This window comes from Pleurodeles waltl, chromosome 4_1 (genome assembly GCF_031143425.1).
Source record: "Pleurodeles waltl isolate 20211129_DDA chromosome 4_1, aPleWal1.hap1.20221129, whole genome shotgun sequence".
Classification (NCBI taxonomy): Eukaryota; Metazoa; Chordata; class Amphibia; order Caudata; family Salamandridae; genus Pleurodeles; species Pleurodeles waltl.
Genome location: NC_090442.1, coordinates 211,912,922 through 211,927,604, shown reverse-complemented (window position 1 = coordinate 211,927,604; position 14,683 = coordinate 211,912,922). Strand labels below are relative to the sequence as shown.

Genomic DNA, 14,683 nt, shown 5'->3' with positions numbered 1-14,683 from the left:
CCAGAGATTGTTGTGTGCCGGTATCTTGACCGAGTCGGATGACTTCGACACAAGCGTGCCCTTTTTCAGTGCCTATGATCGGTCACCTATTTTTCGGGTTACGCCATGGCCTGTTGGCGGTGGAGTCACCTGGGCTTTTGTGGTCTTCTCGTGAGTTTTATGTTTCGACGTCTTACTCACAGTTTTCGGCGTTTCTTCGGGATCAAGCTCATCTGAGTCCGATTCCTGAATGGAGAAGGTTTCTTCTTCCTCCTCGAAACGCCCTTGTCCTGTCGGCGCCAACGCCATCTGCAGTCTTCTCGCTCGTCGGTCTCTTAATGTCTTCCTCGAACGAAACGCTCGACAGGCTTCACAAGTATCTTCCTTGTGCTCTGGAGACAGACACAAGTTACAGACCAGATGCTGATCTGTATACGGATACTTGTTGTGACATTTTGGGCAGAAGCGGAATGGGGTCCGTTCCATCAGCCTTGAAGAGACACGTGGCCGGGCCGACCAGGCCCCGACGGGGGAATCGAAAAAACCCCAAAGGGCCACCGGAGCTCTTCAAAAGTCGGTGTCGATCTGTTGTAACTAACCCGATACCAAACGCAAACAATACCGACGATTTTTCCGAGATTCTAACTAACTTTCCGACCCGAAACACGGAGCGAAAAGGAAAACGTCCAAACCCGATGGCGGGAAAAAAACAATCTAAGATGGAGTCGACGCCCATGCGCAATGGAGCCGAAAGGGGAGGAGTCCCTCGATCTCGTGACTCGAAAGACTTCTTCGAAGAAAAACAACTTGTAACACTCCGAGCCCAACACTAGATGGCGGGATGTGCAAAGCATGTGTATCTGCAGCTACACATGCCATCGAACATATATATACACACACATATATATATATATGTGCACATCTATCTCTGGAAAATGTCACTTACCCAGTGTACATCTGTTCGTGGCATGTTGCGCTGCAGATTCACATGCTGTGCATTATCCTGCCATCTAGTGTTGGGCTCAGAGTGTTACAAGTTGTTTTTCTTCGAAGAAGTCTTTTCGAGTCACGGGACCGAGTGGCTCCTCCCTTTTAGCTCCACAGCGCATGGGCATCGACTCCATCTTAGATTGTTTTCCCCGCAAAGGGTGAGGTAGGAGAGGTGCCCATGCAATGGAGTAGAAATGTATGTACATAGTGTGTATTAAAGGAATATTTATTTACATATTTACAATTTACATGCAACTAAAACGGCTACAGGCTCCCGGGGAGGGCGCATGTGAATCTGCAGCGCAACATGCCACGAACAGATGTACACTGGGTAAGTGACATTTTCCGTTCAATGGCATGTGTAGCTGCAGATACACATGCTGTGCATAGACTAAAAAGCAGTAATCTCCCCAAAAGCGGTGGTCAGCCTGTAGGAGTTGAAGTTGTCTGAAATAATGTTCTTAGTACAGCCTGTCCTATTGTGGCTTGTTGTGTTGCTAAAAACATCTACACAGTAATGCTTAGTGAATGTATGAGGCGTAGACCAGGTGGCTGCTTTACAAACCTCTGTCATTGGTAAATTACCAAGAAAAGCCATTGTGGCACCTTTTTTCCTAGTGGAATGTGCTCTTGGTGTAATAATCAATTCTCTTTTTGCTTTAATATAGCAAGTTCAAATACATTTAACTATCCATCTGGCGATGCCTTGTTTGGATATAGGATTACCTGCATGAGGTTTTTGGAAGGCTACAAACAACTTTTGTTTTACAAAATTGCTTTGTTCTGTCAATGTAATACATTAGTGCTCTTTTTATATTCAATTTATGTAAGGCTCTTTCAGCTACTGAGTCTGGTTGCTTAAAGGAGACTGGGAGTTCCACAGTTTGGTTTAAGTGGAATGGTGATATGACCTTTGGTAAGAATTTCGGATTTGTTCGGAGAACCACTTTATGTTTATGTATTTGTACAAAGGGTTCTTGAATAGTAAATGCTTGTTTCTCACTTACTCTTCTAAGGCTACTTTCCAAGTCAGATATTGCATTTCACAAGAATGGATGGGTTCGAATGGTGGGCCCATGAGTCGTGTTAATACAATATTAAGGTTCCACGATGGTACTGGTGGTGTTCTTGGGGGTATGATTCTTTTTAGTCTCTCCATAAATGCTTTAATGACTGGGATTCTAAAAAGCGATGTTGTATGTGTAATGTGCAGATAGGCAGATATTGCAGTGAGATGTATTTTAATGGAAGAGAATGCTAGATTAGACTTTTGTAAGTGTAATAAGTAGCTTACGATGTCCTTTGTGGAGGCATGTAGTGGTTGAATCTGATTAGTGTGGCAGTAGCAAACAAATCTTTTCCATTTGTTTGCGTAACAATGTCTTCTTGTTGGTTTTCTCGCTTGTTTAATGACCTCCATACACTATTGTGTAAGATTTAAATGTCCGAATTCTAAGACTTCAGGAGCCAGATTGCTAGATTGAGCGATGCTGGATTCGGGTGTTTGACCTGTTGTTTGTATTGTGTTAACAGATCTGGTATGCTTGGTAATTTGATGTGGGGTACTACTGATAAGTCCAACAGTGTTGTGTACCACAGTTGGCGAGCCCAGGTTGGTGCTATGAGTATTAGTCTGAGTTTGTTTTGACTTCGTTTTTTGACCAGATAAGGAATGAGTGGGAGAGGGGGAAAAGCGTAAGCAAATATATCTGGCCAACTGATCCATAGTGCATTGCCCTTGGATTGAGGGTGTGGGTACCTGGACGCGAAGTTTTGGCATTTTGCATTTTCTTTTGTTGCGAATAGGTCTATGTTTGGTGTTCCCCGGCAGAGGAAGTGATCCTGTAGGATCTGGGGATGAATTTCCCATTCGTGAGTTTCTGGTGATCTCGACTGAGATTGTCGGCTAACTGATTCTGAATGCCTGGTATGTATTGTGCTATCGGGCGAATGTGATTGTGAATTGCCCAATGCCAAATCCTTTGTGCTAAGAGAGACAGTTGTGACGAGTGCCCCCCCCTGTTTGTTGAGATACATTGTTGTCATGTTGTCGGTTTTGACAAGGATGTGTTTGTGGGCTACCAGTGGTTGAAATGCTTTTAATGCTAGAAACACCGCTAGTAGTCCCAAATGATTTATGTGAAGTTGTTTTTGCTGATTGTCCCATTGACCCTGTATGCTGTGCTTGTTGATGTGTGCCCCCCACCCCATCATGGAAGCATCTGTTGTGATAACAGCTGGAGGCACAGGGTCTTGGAATGGCCGCCCTCCGTTTAAATTTATAGGGTTCCACCATTGAAGCGAGAAGTGTGTTTGGCGGTCTATCAACACTAGATCTTGAAGTTGACCCTGTGCTTGTGTCCATTGTTTTGCTAGGCACTGTTGTAAGGGCCTCATGTGTAATCTTGCATTTGGGACAATGGCTATGCATGAAGACATCATGCCTAGAAGTTTCATTACAAACCTTACTGAGTAGTGTTGGTTTGACTGTATGCTTAATGTTACATTTTGGAACGCTTGGACCCTTTGTGGACTTGGAGTGGCAATTGCTCTTTGTGTGTTGAGTGTTGCTCCCAAGTATTGTGTTATTTGGGATGGTTGCAGATTTGATTTCTGGTAATTTATAGAGAACCCTAGTTTGTGTAGAGTTTCTATGACGTATTGCATGTGAAGACACTGTTGTTGAGTGTTCGCTAATAAAAACCAGTTGTCTAAATATGGGAATATTTAGAGCCTTTGAGGCTCACCGCCAAGTGTTACAGTTCCTGCAGGGGGAGGTGAGAAGCACCTCCACCCACTACAGGCTTTGTTCCCGACCACAAAAGGGACAAAGGCACTCTCCCCATGTGGCCAGCAACTTGTCTGGTTTGTGGCAGGAACTGGTCAGCCTAACATTCGTAGTCAGATTGGTATTCAGGGGGCATCTCTAAGATGCCCTCTGGTTGCATTTTACAATAAATTCCACACTAGCATCAGTGTGCATTTATTATGCTGAGAAGTTTAATACCAAGCTTCCCAGATTTCAGTGTAGCCATTATGGAACTGTGGAGTTCGTGTTTGACAAACTCCCAGACCATATACTCTTATGGCTACCCTGCACTTACAATGTCTAAGGTTTTTCTTAGACACTGTAGGGGCATAGTGCTCATGCACATATGCCCTCACCTGTGGCATAGTGCACCCTGCCTTCGGGCTGTGAGGCCTGCTAGAGGGGTGACTTAACTATGCCACATGCAGTGTGGGGTTGGCATGGCAGTCTGAGGGGAGTGCTATGTCGACTTAGTCATTTTCTCCCCACCAGCACACACAAGCTGTGAAGCACTGTGCATGTGCTGAGTGAGGGGTCCCCAGGGTGGCATAAGACATGCTGCAACCGTTAGAGACCTACCCTGGCATCAGGGCCCTTGGTGCCAGGGGTACCAGTTACAAGGGACTTACCTGAGTGCCAGGGTTGTGCCAATTGTGGAGACAAAGGTACAGTTTAGGGAAAGAACACTGGTGCTGGGGCCTGGTTAGCAGGGTCCCAGCACACTTTCAAATCATAACTTAGCATCAGCAAAGGCAAAACGTTAGGGGGTAACTATGCCAAGGAGGCATTTCCTCACAGTCACCTAGCCAGGTAAGTACCTATCAGAAGGGGGTTCGGACGTCACCTGCCTGGCTGGCCACTCAGATGCTAACAGAGTTCCCTGCAAATCTTGGAAGCAAGATGGCAGAACCCAAGGACCCTCTGGAGGAGTTGAGCACCACCTCTGGGGTGGTGATGGACAGGGGAGTGATCACTCCCCATTCCATTGTCAAATTTTGTGCCAGAGCAGGGGACTGGGGGTCCCTGAACCGGTGTGGACTAGTTTATGCACACAGGGCACCAAATGTGCCCTTCAAAGCATACCAGTGGCTTGTATCCCAAGCCCATCACACCCATTTCCAAAGGGAGAGGGTTTTACCTTCCTCTCCCAAAGGAAATCGTTTGCTTGATCAGATCAAGCAGCGGGAGGGCAGAGACCTGTGAGGTGTGGTAGCAGCTGGGGCTGCCTGGAAAACCCTGTAAGACTGGTGATAGCAAGGGTGGGGGTCCTCTAAGGAGCCACTAGAGTGCATGGAATCATACTTCCAATACTTGCAACAGTAATGGGGTATGATTCAGACATGTTTGATACCAAACATGCCCAGGTTCGGAGTTACCATTATGAAGCTGGACATAGGTAGTGACGTATGTCCAGTAGACACATAAAATGGTGTCCCCACACGCACAAAGTCAAGGAGAATAGATCTGGAGTTTGTGGGGGCACCTCTGCTAGTGCAGGGGTGCCCTCAGACACAGGTACCTGCACTCTGCCCTCTGGGCTGAGAGGGCCTACAATAGGCGTGACCGGTAGTGAAAATGGGTAAATGCACTCATCTCACGCAGAGTGCAATGGCAGGCCTGCAGAACCCGTGGCAGGGGCTCCCTATGGTTGGCAGAGTATCTGCTGCAGCCCATAGGGTCCGCTGGTACCCTAATGCCCTGGGTACTTGGGTACCATGTACTAGGGACTTGCACGGGGGTACCAGTATTCCAATTGTGTGGAGAAAAAGGTACAGTTACCAAGTTAGTAGGGAGAGAGCATAATCACTGAGGTCCTGGTTAGCAGGATCCCAGTGAATGCAGCCGAACACACTGACAAACAGGCCAAAAAGTGGGGGTAACCATGCAAGAAAGAAGCTACTTTCCTGCAGACAGGAGATGCCAAACGGAACTGAAAAGACATCGAAGTGGACAAATCTCTCTTACAGTGCTTTGTCTCCTGCAAGATGGTTTGTCCTTGAAAACAGCCTGCTTCAAAGAGCTACCTGTCAAAGAAGGCTTGAAGTGAAATCTAGGGAACATCCTGAAGCCGCAACGGATCAGGCAGTCACTGGTGACCTGTGCAATGAAGAACAAAATACTTACCTTCAGTGACTATCTTTCAGGTGTATACTATATCTAACATCAGATTCCTCGCTTTGTGCATATTTCCCAGGCGTCGGACTGGATCCGTAAACTTCAAAGCAATATTCCTGTGTGCTGGTAGGTGGTGCACTGCGGCTCTGTGACAATGCAGTTTCGCTAGGTAAGTGTTGAGTGGAGCTACATATAAGTGCCACCCATGCGTGTTGTCGCCACTTTCTTAACCTGTCTGCACCATCAGACAGAGCCTATCACCCAATTGTCATGACCAGTGTGCAAATATCTAAATTGGGAAGTTTTAAGATGGAAAAAGACCAGTACAATTCACAGACAGGAGAGGTGGGAGGGTCAGTGAGGACTCTCCGGCTAAAGTATCCACCAGACAGATAGTTACTGTAAGTAAATAAATTGTTCTTCTGATAAAACTTCTCACCTTGTGAAGTGATACCATAGCGGTCCACAGTTGGTGGTGGGTCTGCCACACTTCCCAGGAATTGGTCACTGGGAGGGAGGGAACGTGGTAGCCCCTTGGGTCTAAACTGGATCGAAGAAATAACTTTTGCAGGACCAAGCAGACAAAACGCCCCTCTCAACAGACAGAAGCAGTAATGCTTTAACATATGTACCAATGCCCACATAGCCAACTTAGAAATATCAAGGACGGGCACTTTGTGTGCCAGTCCTGTGGAAGCAGCTTTGGGTAAGAAGCCATCAGGGGTCTGCTCCAGCCTCAGGACGCACAACACATCACTGGGGATCCAGAGTAGGCCCATTCTCAACTAGTCAAGTGGTCTCCTGGTTTCAGAGGTTACCTGCAAGTAAGTAAATCTTTCTTCTAGGAGGCCCAGGGTCCACTTTGGCTCAGTCACAGGTCCTACAACCTAAGGGGCACTTGTTGTAGGTCAAGACTCCCAAGATGCACCTCAGAAACCAGCAGCAAGCAGGTGATAATGCGCAGCAGGGCTATATGGTGCAGGCCTCCTCAGCTTTTGCAGTTGTGATGCTTAACAGGATAGCCACCCAGCCCTTCGAGTCAGATCTGTTCTGGCACAATTGGAGTAGTTTTTCACAAGTGGGCACAGTCTTCTTTGTAAGTCCATCGAGTTCAGAAAGTGCATCTTAATCTTTGAGGCAGACTCTTTGCTGGGCCCAGGGAACAGTAGAGCAGTCCATCTTCTCTCTGCTTTCCAGTCCAGAATGGACCCGAGGACTTTTTGCCTGGGATGCCACTATTATGACACCTTTGTGTTTGAGGGAGGAGAGAACTTAGCCAACACAGCAATAATTCCCATGACTCTACCCTTCCCACTTCACATCCCAGCCTGAGGGACTGGCCAGAAACAATACCAAAGTACCCTTCTCTTCCTGAATCCAAGATGGCTCAAGTCTCCTTCCCATGTGTGGAGCTCTAGGCACACCCTTAAGGATTACCAGCATAATGAGACACTATTTCTGGAAAACTGCTTCTGCAACAGGATTTCCCCCCCCTCAGGAAGAGATACCAGATTGACTCATGACACTGCAGCGGAGAGAGCAAGTTATGATTAGCGTTTACTCCACCAATAATTTCAAACTGGCCTATATGTGGCTACCACCCAGTAGCTCTAGCACGAGTGTTCCTTTCCCTGAACAAGACACCTGGCCACCTGATCCCCAAGTGACCAGGCCCTTTAGCACCTCTGTAAGTCTCTAGTATATGGTCCCACTGGCACCTAGGGCATGGGTACCGAAGAGCGTTGCAGCACAACTTGTCCCACTCTAAGGGACCCAGCACCGACCTCATGTCAGAATGCCACTGCAGGTTCTTCCCCAAAGTGAAAACACAACATGGCATAAATACTGTGTGCCAGGTCTCCTAAACACTGCATGTAATGTTTGTAATTCATCCCTACAGCACGCCTGACAGCCCTAAGCCCTGACAGCCCTAAGGTGTATTACAGTGATCTACAAGAGCAGATATGCCCCTACTATGTCTTTGTCGATTCTTGGACATAGTGTGCAGTGAAGCCATTTTAAATACATGTACTGGACACTGGTCAATACGAGTTTCCCCACAGCATAATGGCTTCACTGCAAATAGTGATGTTTGGTATCAAACATCTCTTATTAATAAATCCTCACACTGATTCTAGTGATGGATGTATTAATGCAGGCACTCAGAGGGCACATTAGAGATGCCCCCTGGAAACTTACCAACAAGCTGGTGACCTCACTGACCAGTTCTGGCCAGTCTGCCACCAACAGATGAGCATCTAGCCCCTCTCTTCCCCCCAATGAGAGCCTTCACTCTCCAGGGATCAGAAACAAAAGCCTGCCGGGCAGGAGCGTGGAACACCCCTTCCCACAGGATGACCTGCATCCCAAGGTAGGGAGCTTCAAAGAAACCCACCACCGTTGGTATGCAGATCTGGCCTTTCTCAGAGGCAGATGTCAACTCCCTTGCCCCAGGGCCCATCTGCTTCCCAGACCGGCAGGAAAATTAGCTATGCAGGAGGAGTGACATTTCCAGACTGGGAACCCCCCTACGGTGACCAGCCTGAACTGGACACGACTTAGGAAATTCCACCATCTTGCTTGCAGTGGAATTTAGGAACTCTGGAGAGGGTAATGCCCATTTCGCACAGGAACTGGCCATGTAGGGGGTGCAGTGACCCCAATGGTAAGGCTACAACCTTTCACTCCCTTTGGCATCCCCTTAAGTATTTAAGGGACACCCTGATATCAAGTCCTCAGATCTTTGCTAGATAACAAAGGAGTGGACAAGAAGACTGCTGAACCTGGGAACAGAGGACGATGACTGACCTGCCGCAAACCCTGCTATCCTGCCTGCTGCATCCGACCCTCAAAGAGCAACTGAACTGTCCTGCCACTATAGCCTCCAGGTAACTGGGAGAGCTGCTAGTGCTTCGCAAATCACCAAGAACTCCCTTACAGCAGAGGAGCTGCAAGCGACCCAACAAAGAACTGTGAGGACTAGGACTACCAAAAACCCAACGCCAGACATCACCACTGCACCCGGGCCACCTACCTCGAGTTGAAGAGAATACTTTGAGTTCGACCACTGTAGACTTCCCGATGGCATCTGCAGCCTCTTTCTGAAGACCCCCTCCCTTCACTGCAGCCTCCTCCAGTGACTGAGATCCAGACAGTCCACTGCACCGGGAAGCCCCAGACTGTGGCAAAGAGGACCACTGGTGTTCCTACATCCCCTGGCTTTTGAGATCTAAGCTCATTTGTTGGTTAGGCTGGACTGGACTGGACGGACTGTCGTCTCCCCCCCACCCCCACAGTCCACACCTGCAGCCTGCTTCTGTGGGCCACCAAGTTGTCTCAGATGACCTAGGCGTTGTCTTTGAGCTGTATCCTTGGCTACAAAAAGGCTGCAAGGCCTGCTGAGCTGGTGGTAGGGTCTGGTGTTGGCAGAACTGAAAACCTGCACCACAGCCAGGGAGGCACCAAAATTATTGTTGGAACTGCCAGGTGGTGTTGTAGTTGGACTCTCACTCCTTAGCAAGACCTTTTTTTCTTTTTTTTTTTTTAGGGATGACAGCACTTCTGTTTGTAGATGACTGAGTCACTCCTAGAACAAGTTGCAACTGTCCACCCAACCCCCCACCCCGGCTCAGAAGCAGTACCTCACCAAAACCCAGCCAGTAAAGGTGAATACTGGCAGCCTTACGCATGGACTACAGATGGGACTTTTCAGGGGAGTCTTGGTGGAACGGAAGGTACCTTTCGCTCTTTAGAAGTAAGTCTCATACACACAAAGTCAACGAAGGAGATGCAGGAAAGTTTACAATACATTTATTGAAACAACTGCAATTTATGGTAAAATGTATGAATTGCAATGATGGTTTCAGTTCTTCAAGCTAAGCAGTCGGTTGTGTCAATCAATCAATCAGGAATTCTGTAAAGCTCACTACTCACCCGTCAGGGTCTCAAGGTGCTGGTGGCGGGTCGGGGTGTAGAAGGAGAGTCGTCTGTTGAGGTAGTCTGGTCCAGTGTTGTGCAGTACTTTGTGAGCGTGGGTGAGGAGTTTGAGGGGGATTCTCTTGTAGACTGTGAGCCAGTGCAGGTTTTTCAGGTGGTCTGATGTGGCAGTGGAGGGGGATGTCCAGGATGAGGAGTGCGGAGGTGTTCTGGATGCGTTGCAGCCTCTTCTGGAGTTTGGCCGTGGTTCCTGCGTAGAGGGCATTGCCGTAATCCAGTTTGCTGCTTACGAGGGCTTGGGTGACTGTTCTGGTTTCGGTGGGTATCCATTTGTAAATCTTTCGGAGCATGCGGAGGGTGTTGAAGCAGGAGGAGGAGATGCCATTGACTTGCTGGGTCATGGGTAGTGAGGACTCCAAGATGAATCCTAGGTTGCGTGCGTGGTCGCTGGGAGTCAGAGCGGTTCCGAGAGTGGCAGGCCACCAGGAGTCATCCCATGCGAAGGGGGTGGAGCCTATGATGAGGACTTCCGTCTAGTCGGAATGGAGTTTGAGGTAGCTGCTCTTCATGCATTCGGTGATGGCCTTCATTCCTTCGTGGAGGTTGGTCTTGGTGGAGTCCTTGGGGAGAGAGAGGATCAGCTGGGTGTCGGCGTATGAGATGATGTTGAGGTATCGGGCAATGTTAGCGAGCGGGGCCATGTAGACGTTGAAGAGGGTCAGGCTGAGGGACAAACCCTGGGGTACGCCACAGATGATTTTGGTGGCCTCTGAGCGGAATGGGAGGAGGTGGACTCTCTGGGTTCTGCTGATGAGAAAGGGGGTGACTCAGTCCACGGCTCTGTTGCAGACTCCAGCAGGAGGTCCAGGAGGATGAGGCCACGGTTTCGCCACTGTCCAGTATGGTTCTGATGTTGTCTGTGTTGGCAATGAGGGCAGGTTCGGTGGGGGGGGAGGGGTCGTGGATGTCTGCAACCTTGCGGTGGAAGTAGGAGGCTAGAGAATCGCAGAGGTCTTGGGACGGCGAGATGTCGTTGGAGCGTTCCTTCACAGCGTTGAAGAGCTCCTTGTCGCTGTGTGCGTGTTGATTCGGTCTTTGAAAGCGGTTCTCTTGGCGGCTCGGATGAGTTGGTGGTGTCTGGATGGCGTTTTTGAAGGCTGTGAGGTTGTCCAGAGTCTGATCTTAGCGCCACTTTCTTTCGAGCTTTGCTTAGATTCGTGGTGGTCTCCAGTAAACCAGAAGGCCTTTCTGTCGGTGCGTCTGTTGGAGGGATTCCTGATGGGGGGGGGGGGGTCAAGAGTATTGGCACAGGTGTTGACCCACTGCCTGAAGTTGGGGGCAGCTGCATCAGTGTCGGTGGTGTTGGTGGGTGGGCTCAGAGAGGGTCGCAATAAGTTGGTCTTCGGTGACCTTGTTCCAACTGCAGTGGGGGATCCGTTGTGGGTGGTGGTGTATTGTGGGTTTCTTGAAGGAGAAGTGGATGCAACAACGGTGGTCTGTCCAGTGTAGCTCAGTGGTCTTGCTGAAAGAGAAGTGATTGCTGGCGGAAAAAAAAGTGTTGAGTGTGTGTCCTGCAGAGTGGGTTGGTGTTGTGATGAGCTGTTTGAGGTGGAGGTTGTCGAGCAAGGTGGTGGTGTCCAAACCACTGCGGATGACAAGCTTTGCTACATCATGTCCATCCCGAATAGCCTAGAGTGAGGGACACATGCAGGTCTTCTAGGACACCTGGCAAAATTCAGGTCACCGTGTTCCAAAGGAAATGTGAGTACAGACTTAAGAGCCAGATGATGTTAGAGAGCAAGGCACACAGACAAAAAGGAATATGTTAGTTAACCTGTAAGCATCTGTTTGTGGTATGTAGTGCTGTAGATTCACACACTCTGTATACTCCTACCAAGAAGTGTCAGGCTTGGACATGTGCAACTTGTTTCTCTCAAGAAGTCTTTCAAATCACGAGGTATAGTGACTCTCCCTATAACCAGCAAAGCACAAGGGCACCTACTCCATTGTTGGACTGTTTTCCGCCCGGCGGGTAAGGACAAAGGTGGAACACAGTAAAGAAAAGCTGGATGACCAGGCAAAAAGAAGAGGAAATGCATCTGCAACAATCAGTGCTTTCCAGGGAAGTGGAAGGCTGCAAGCGATTCTACATCACTACATGCCACCAACAGATGCTTACAGGGTAACATTTTGTTCATTGCATGTGTAGCAGTAGATACACATGCTCTGCAGACTGTAAAGCATTCCCCACTAGTGGCTAGAGGATGTTACACAAGAATTAAAAAAGGAGTCAGTGGAACAGTTAGCCCAGTGTTTGCTTGCTTGCGTGCTAAGTCCACACAATAATGCCTAATGAAAACGTGAGCAGTGGACCAAGTAGCTGCCTTAAGTGTGTCCGCATAGGGAATGTTGCCAAGGAAGGCCATAGAGGCCCCCTTCTTGTGACTGGAGTTTTGTATTGAAGTGACAGGCAGCAAGTAAAGAATTTCTTTTTGGCACTGTGCTAAGTGTCACCAATAAAAAGCATGATTCTTGCTGCTCTGCCTCTATTCGGACATCAAAATGGCTGCTCTTTTCACTACACTATGATTATCTGATGAGGATGCTTCGTAGGGTAAGATTTTAAATCCTCCACTGGTGAGTCTCCCTTAATTTCATTCTATTTTCTCCACTTTTCCCTCCTAAACCTTCACAGGAGTTTCCTCTTCCCTTTCTGGACTTCTGAAAAGTTGCTAATATAATACCACATGTGTATCCCTAACTTTTACATAAGGCTTCATGTTTGCATATTTTTTTTGTTGTTAAATCTTTGGTGGCAACTTTCATTCCAGGAATAGAATCCTGCCGCCATACCAAAAAATTAAATAATGCACACAAACAAAAACAAAAAAAATACACACACATATATATATATATATATATATATATATATATATATATATACACACACACATACACACACATACATATACATACACACACACACACTTCCCGGAGGACAAATTCTTGCTTATGCACCTTTTGTGCCTCCTCTGAAGCCAACCCTATGTCATGCTCAGTTGGCATGAGTCTCTTGTCCGAAGTGTGTATTTTAGCAATTGTTGTTGGAAACAAAATACACAGATTGCAGTTCAAGCTATAAAATGGAGTTAAGAGAACTCCAGTAAACAAATACAATTAAATACATTCTCAAACATAGACGAAAACAGGTTTTTGCCTATACTATTTAGTATCTTTCCTCTACTTCTTGGTAATCCAAAATAACAACGTGACATCTTTCGCCTTTGAGAGCTTCCTACTACACCTCTAAAACCTTTGGCAAAAAACAAACAAAAAAAATTACAAATTGAGGTCATATTTTGGGACATTATGGGCAGTTTATAGTTAGCGTTGAAGAGTCCTATGGCTTTGCTCTGGCCAATGTCCATACTGAAAACTAATAGTTGCAAACACTTCCAGGATCAAACACTAAATGGTGAAATATTACACAGCATGTGAACCTAGAAGATGATTGAGGCTGCAAAATAATTTAATCAACTTAAATTTAAAGCTAAGCTGTCCACAACCTTATTGTAAGGAAGACTACAAATCTAATTGGCCACCTCAATGAATCCTAATATAAGAATGTATTATGGCTTAAGCAGCAGACTTGCTTAACTGCCTAAAACAAGTGTTAATCATATAAATGTAATGTGGCTGCCAAGACGTAAAACCTTGCAATAGAGCAGAGTTTTACAAATTCTTGAAGATGTACATGTAAACTGCAGGACATATGCTTGAAATCCTGCAGGGTTAATTCTAACTTTCCTCACAGGTCAATGTATGGAGAAAAACTGAGACAGTCTCCCACAACACACTAATCACCAGACTCCACAATGCAGGAATTCAAGGACCAACCCACCAATGGATGCACTCCATCCGGTCTAGAAGGACGCAACGGATCAGTCTGACGACTTTCACCTCTGAACCAAAATATGTCATCTGCGGAGTCCCATAAGGGTCATCACCCAGTCCCACCCTCTTAACATCTACCTTGGGCCCCTGGCAAAGGTCAACTGCTCCCATGGACTCAGCATCATGTTGTAAACTGATGACACAACTCATCCTGTGGCTCTCAGAAGACCCCACCAAAAACAACTTCAAACACTGTATGACTCAAGTCGCTACCTGGATGTGCACCTGAAACTCAACGCTGAGAAAATAGAAGTCCTGATTTTCGGAACCACTAATTTCCCCTGGGACGTCATCTAGAGGCCCACTAACCTGGGACCCACCCCGATCCCCACCGACTAGGCTTGTAACTTGCATGTCATCCTGGACACTGAACTCTCCACGAGACCCAAAATTAATGCTGCCACACCTGACTGCTTTAAAACCTACGTATACTCAGGAAAATGTTCAAATTGCCACCCCTGAACACCAGAAAGACTGTCACCCACGCCCTGATCATGAGCAGGTTAGACGACAGCAATGCCATCTACTACAGAATACCTGTCCATCTCAAGAGCAAGCTCCAAACCATCCAAAACACTACAGCAAGTCTTGTTCTGAACCTTCCCCACCACACCTCACTTGAGGTAACTCCACTGCCCCCTCCCCCCCATCCAGAAACATTGACACTTCAACATACTCACCCTTGCCAACAAAGCTCTACACCAGAAAGAACACGTAAACTTCAAACGGCATCGCTGTCACTCTCACACATTCCCCCCCCATTCACTGAAGCAGAGCAGGAGGCTGATCAATCTCTTACCTGGAATGCCCTCTCCCAGGACATCAGAACAGCCACTACACTTAACTTTCCGCAAGAAACTGAAGATCTGGCTCTCCGTCTGATGCTTCTGAGCCTCTGCA

The 14,683-nt window shown here is 47.4% G+C and overlaps 1 protein-coding gene across 2 annotated transcripts in view; it reads right to left on the bottom strand.

Moving 5' to 3' along the window:
• FKBP4 (FKBP prolyl isomerase 4) overlaps positions 1–14,683 on the bottom strand; it is a 195,798-nt gene that overhangs the window by 57,457 nt on the left and 123,658 nt on the right. The window lies entirely within an intron of this gene.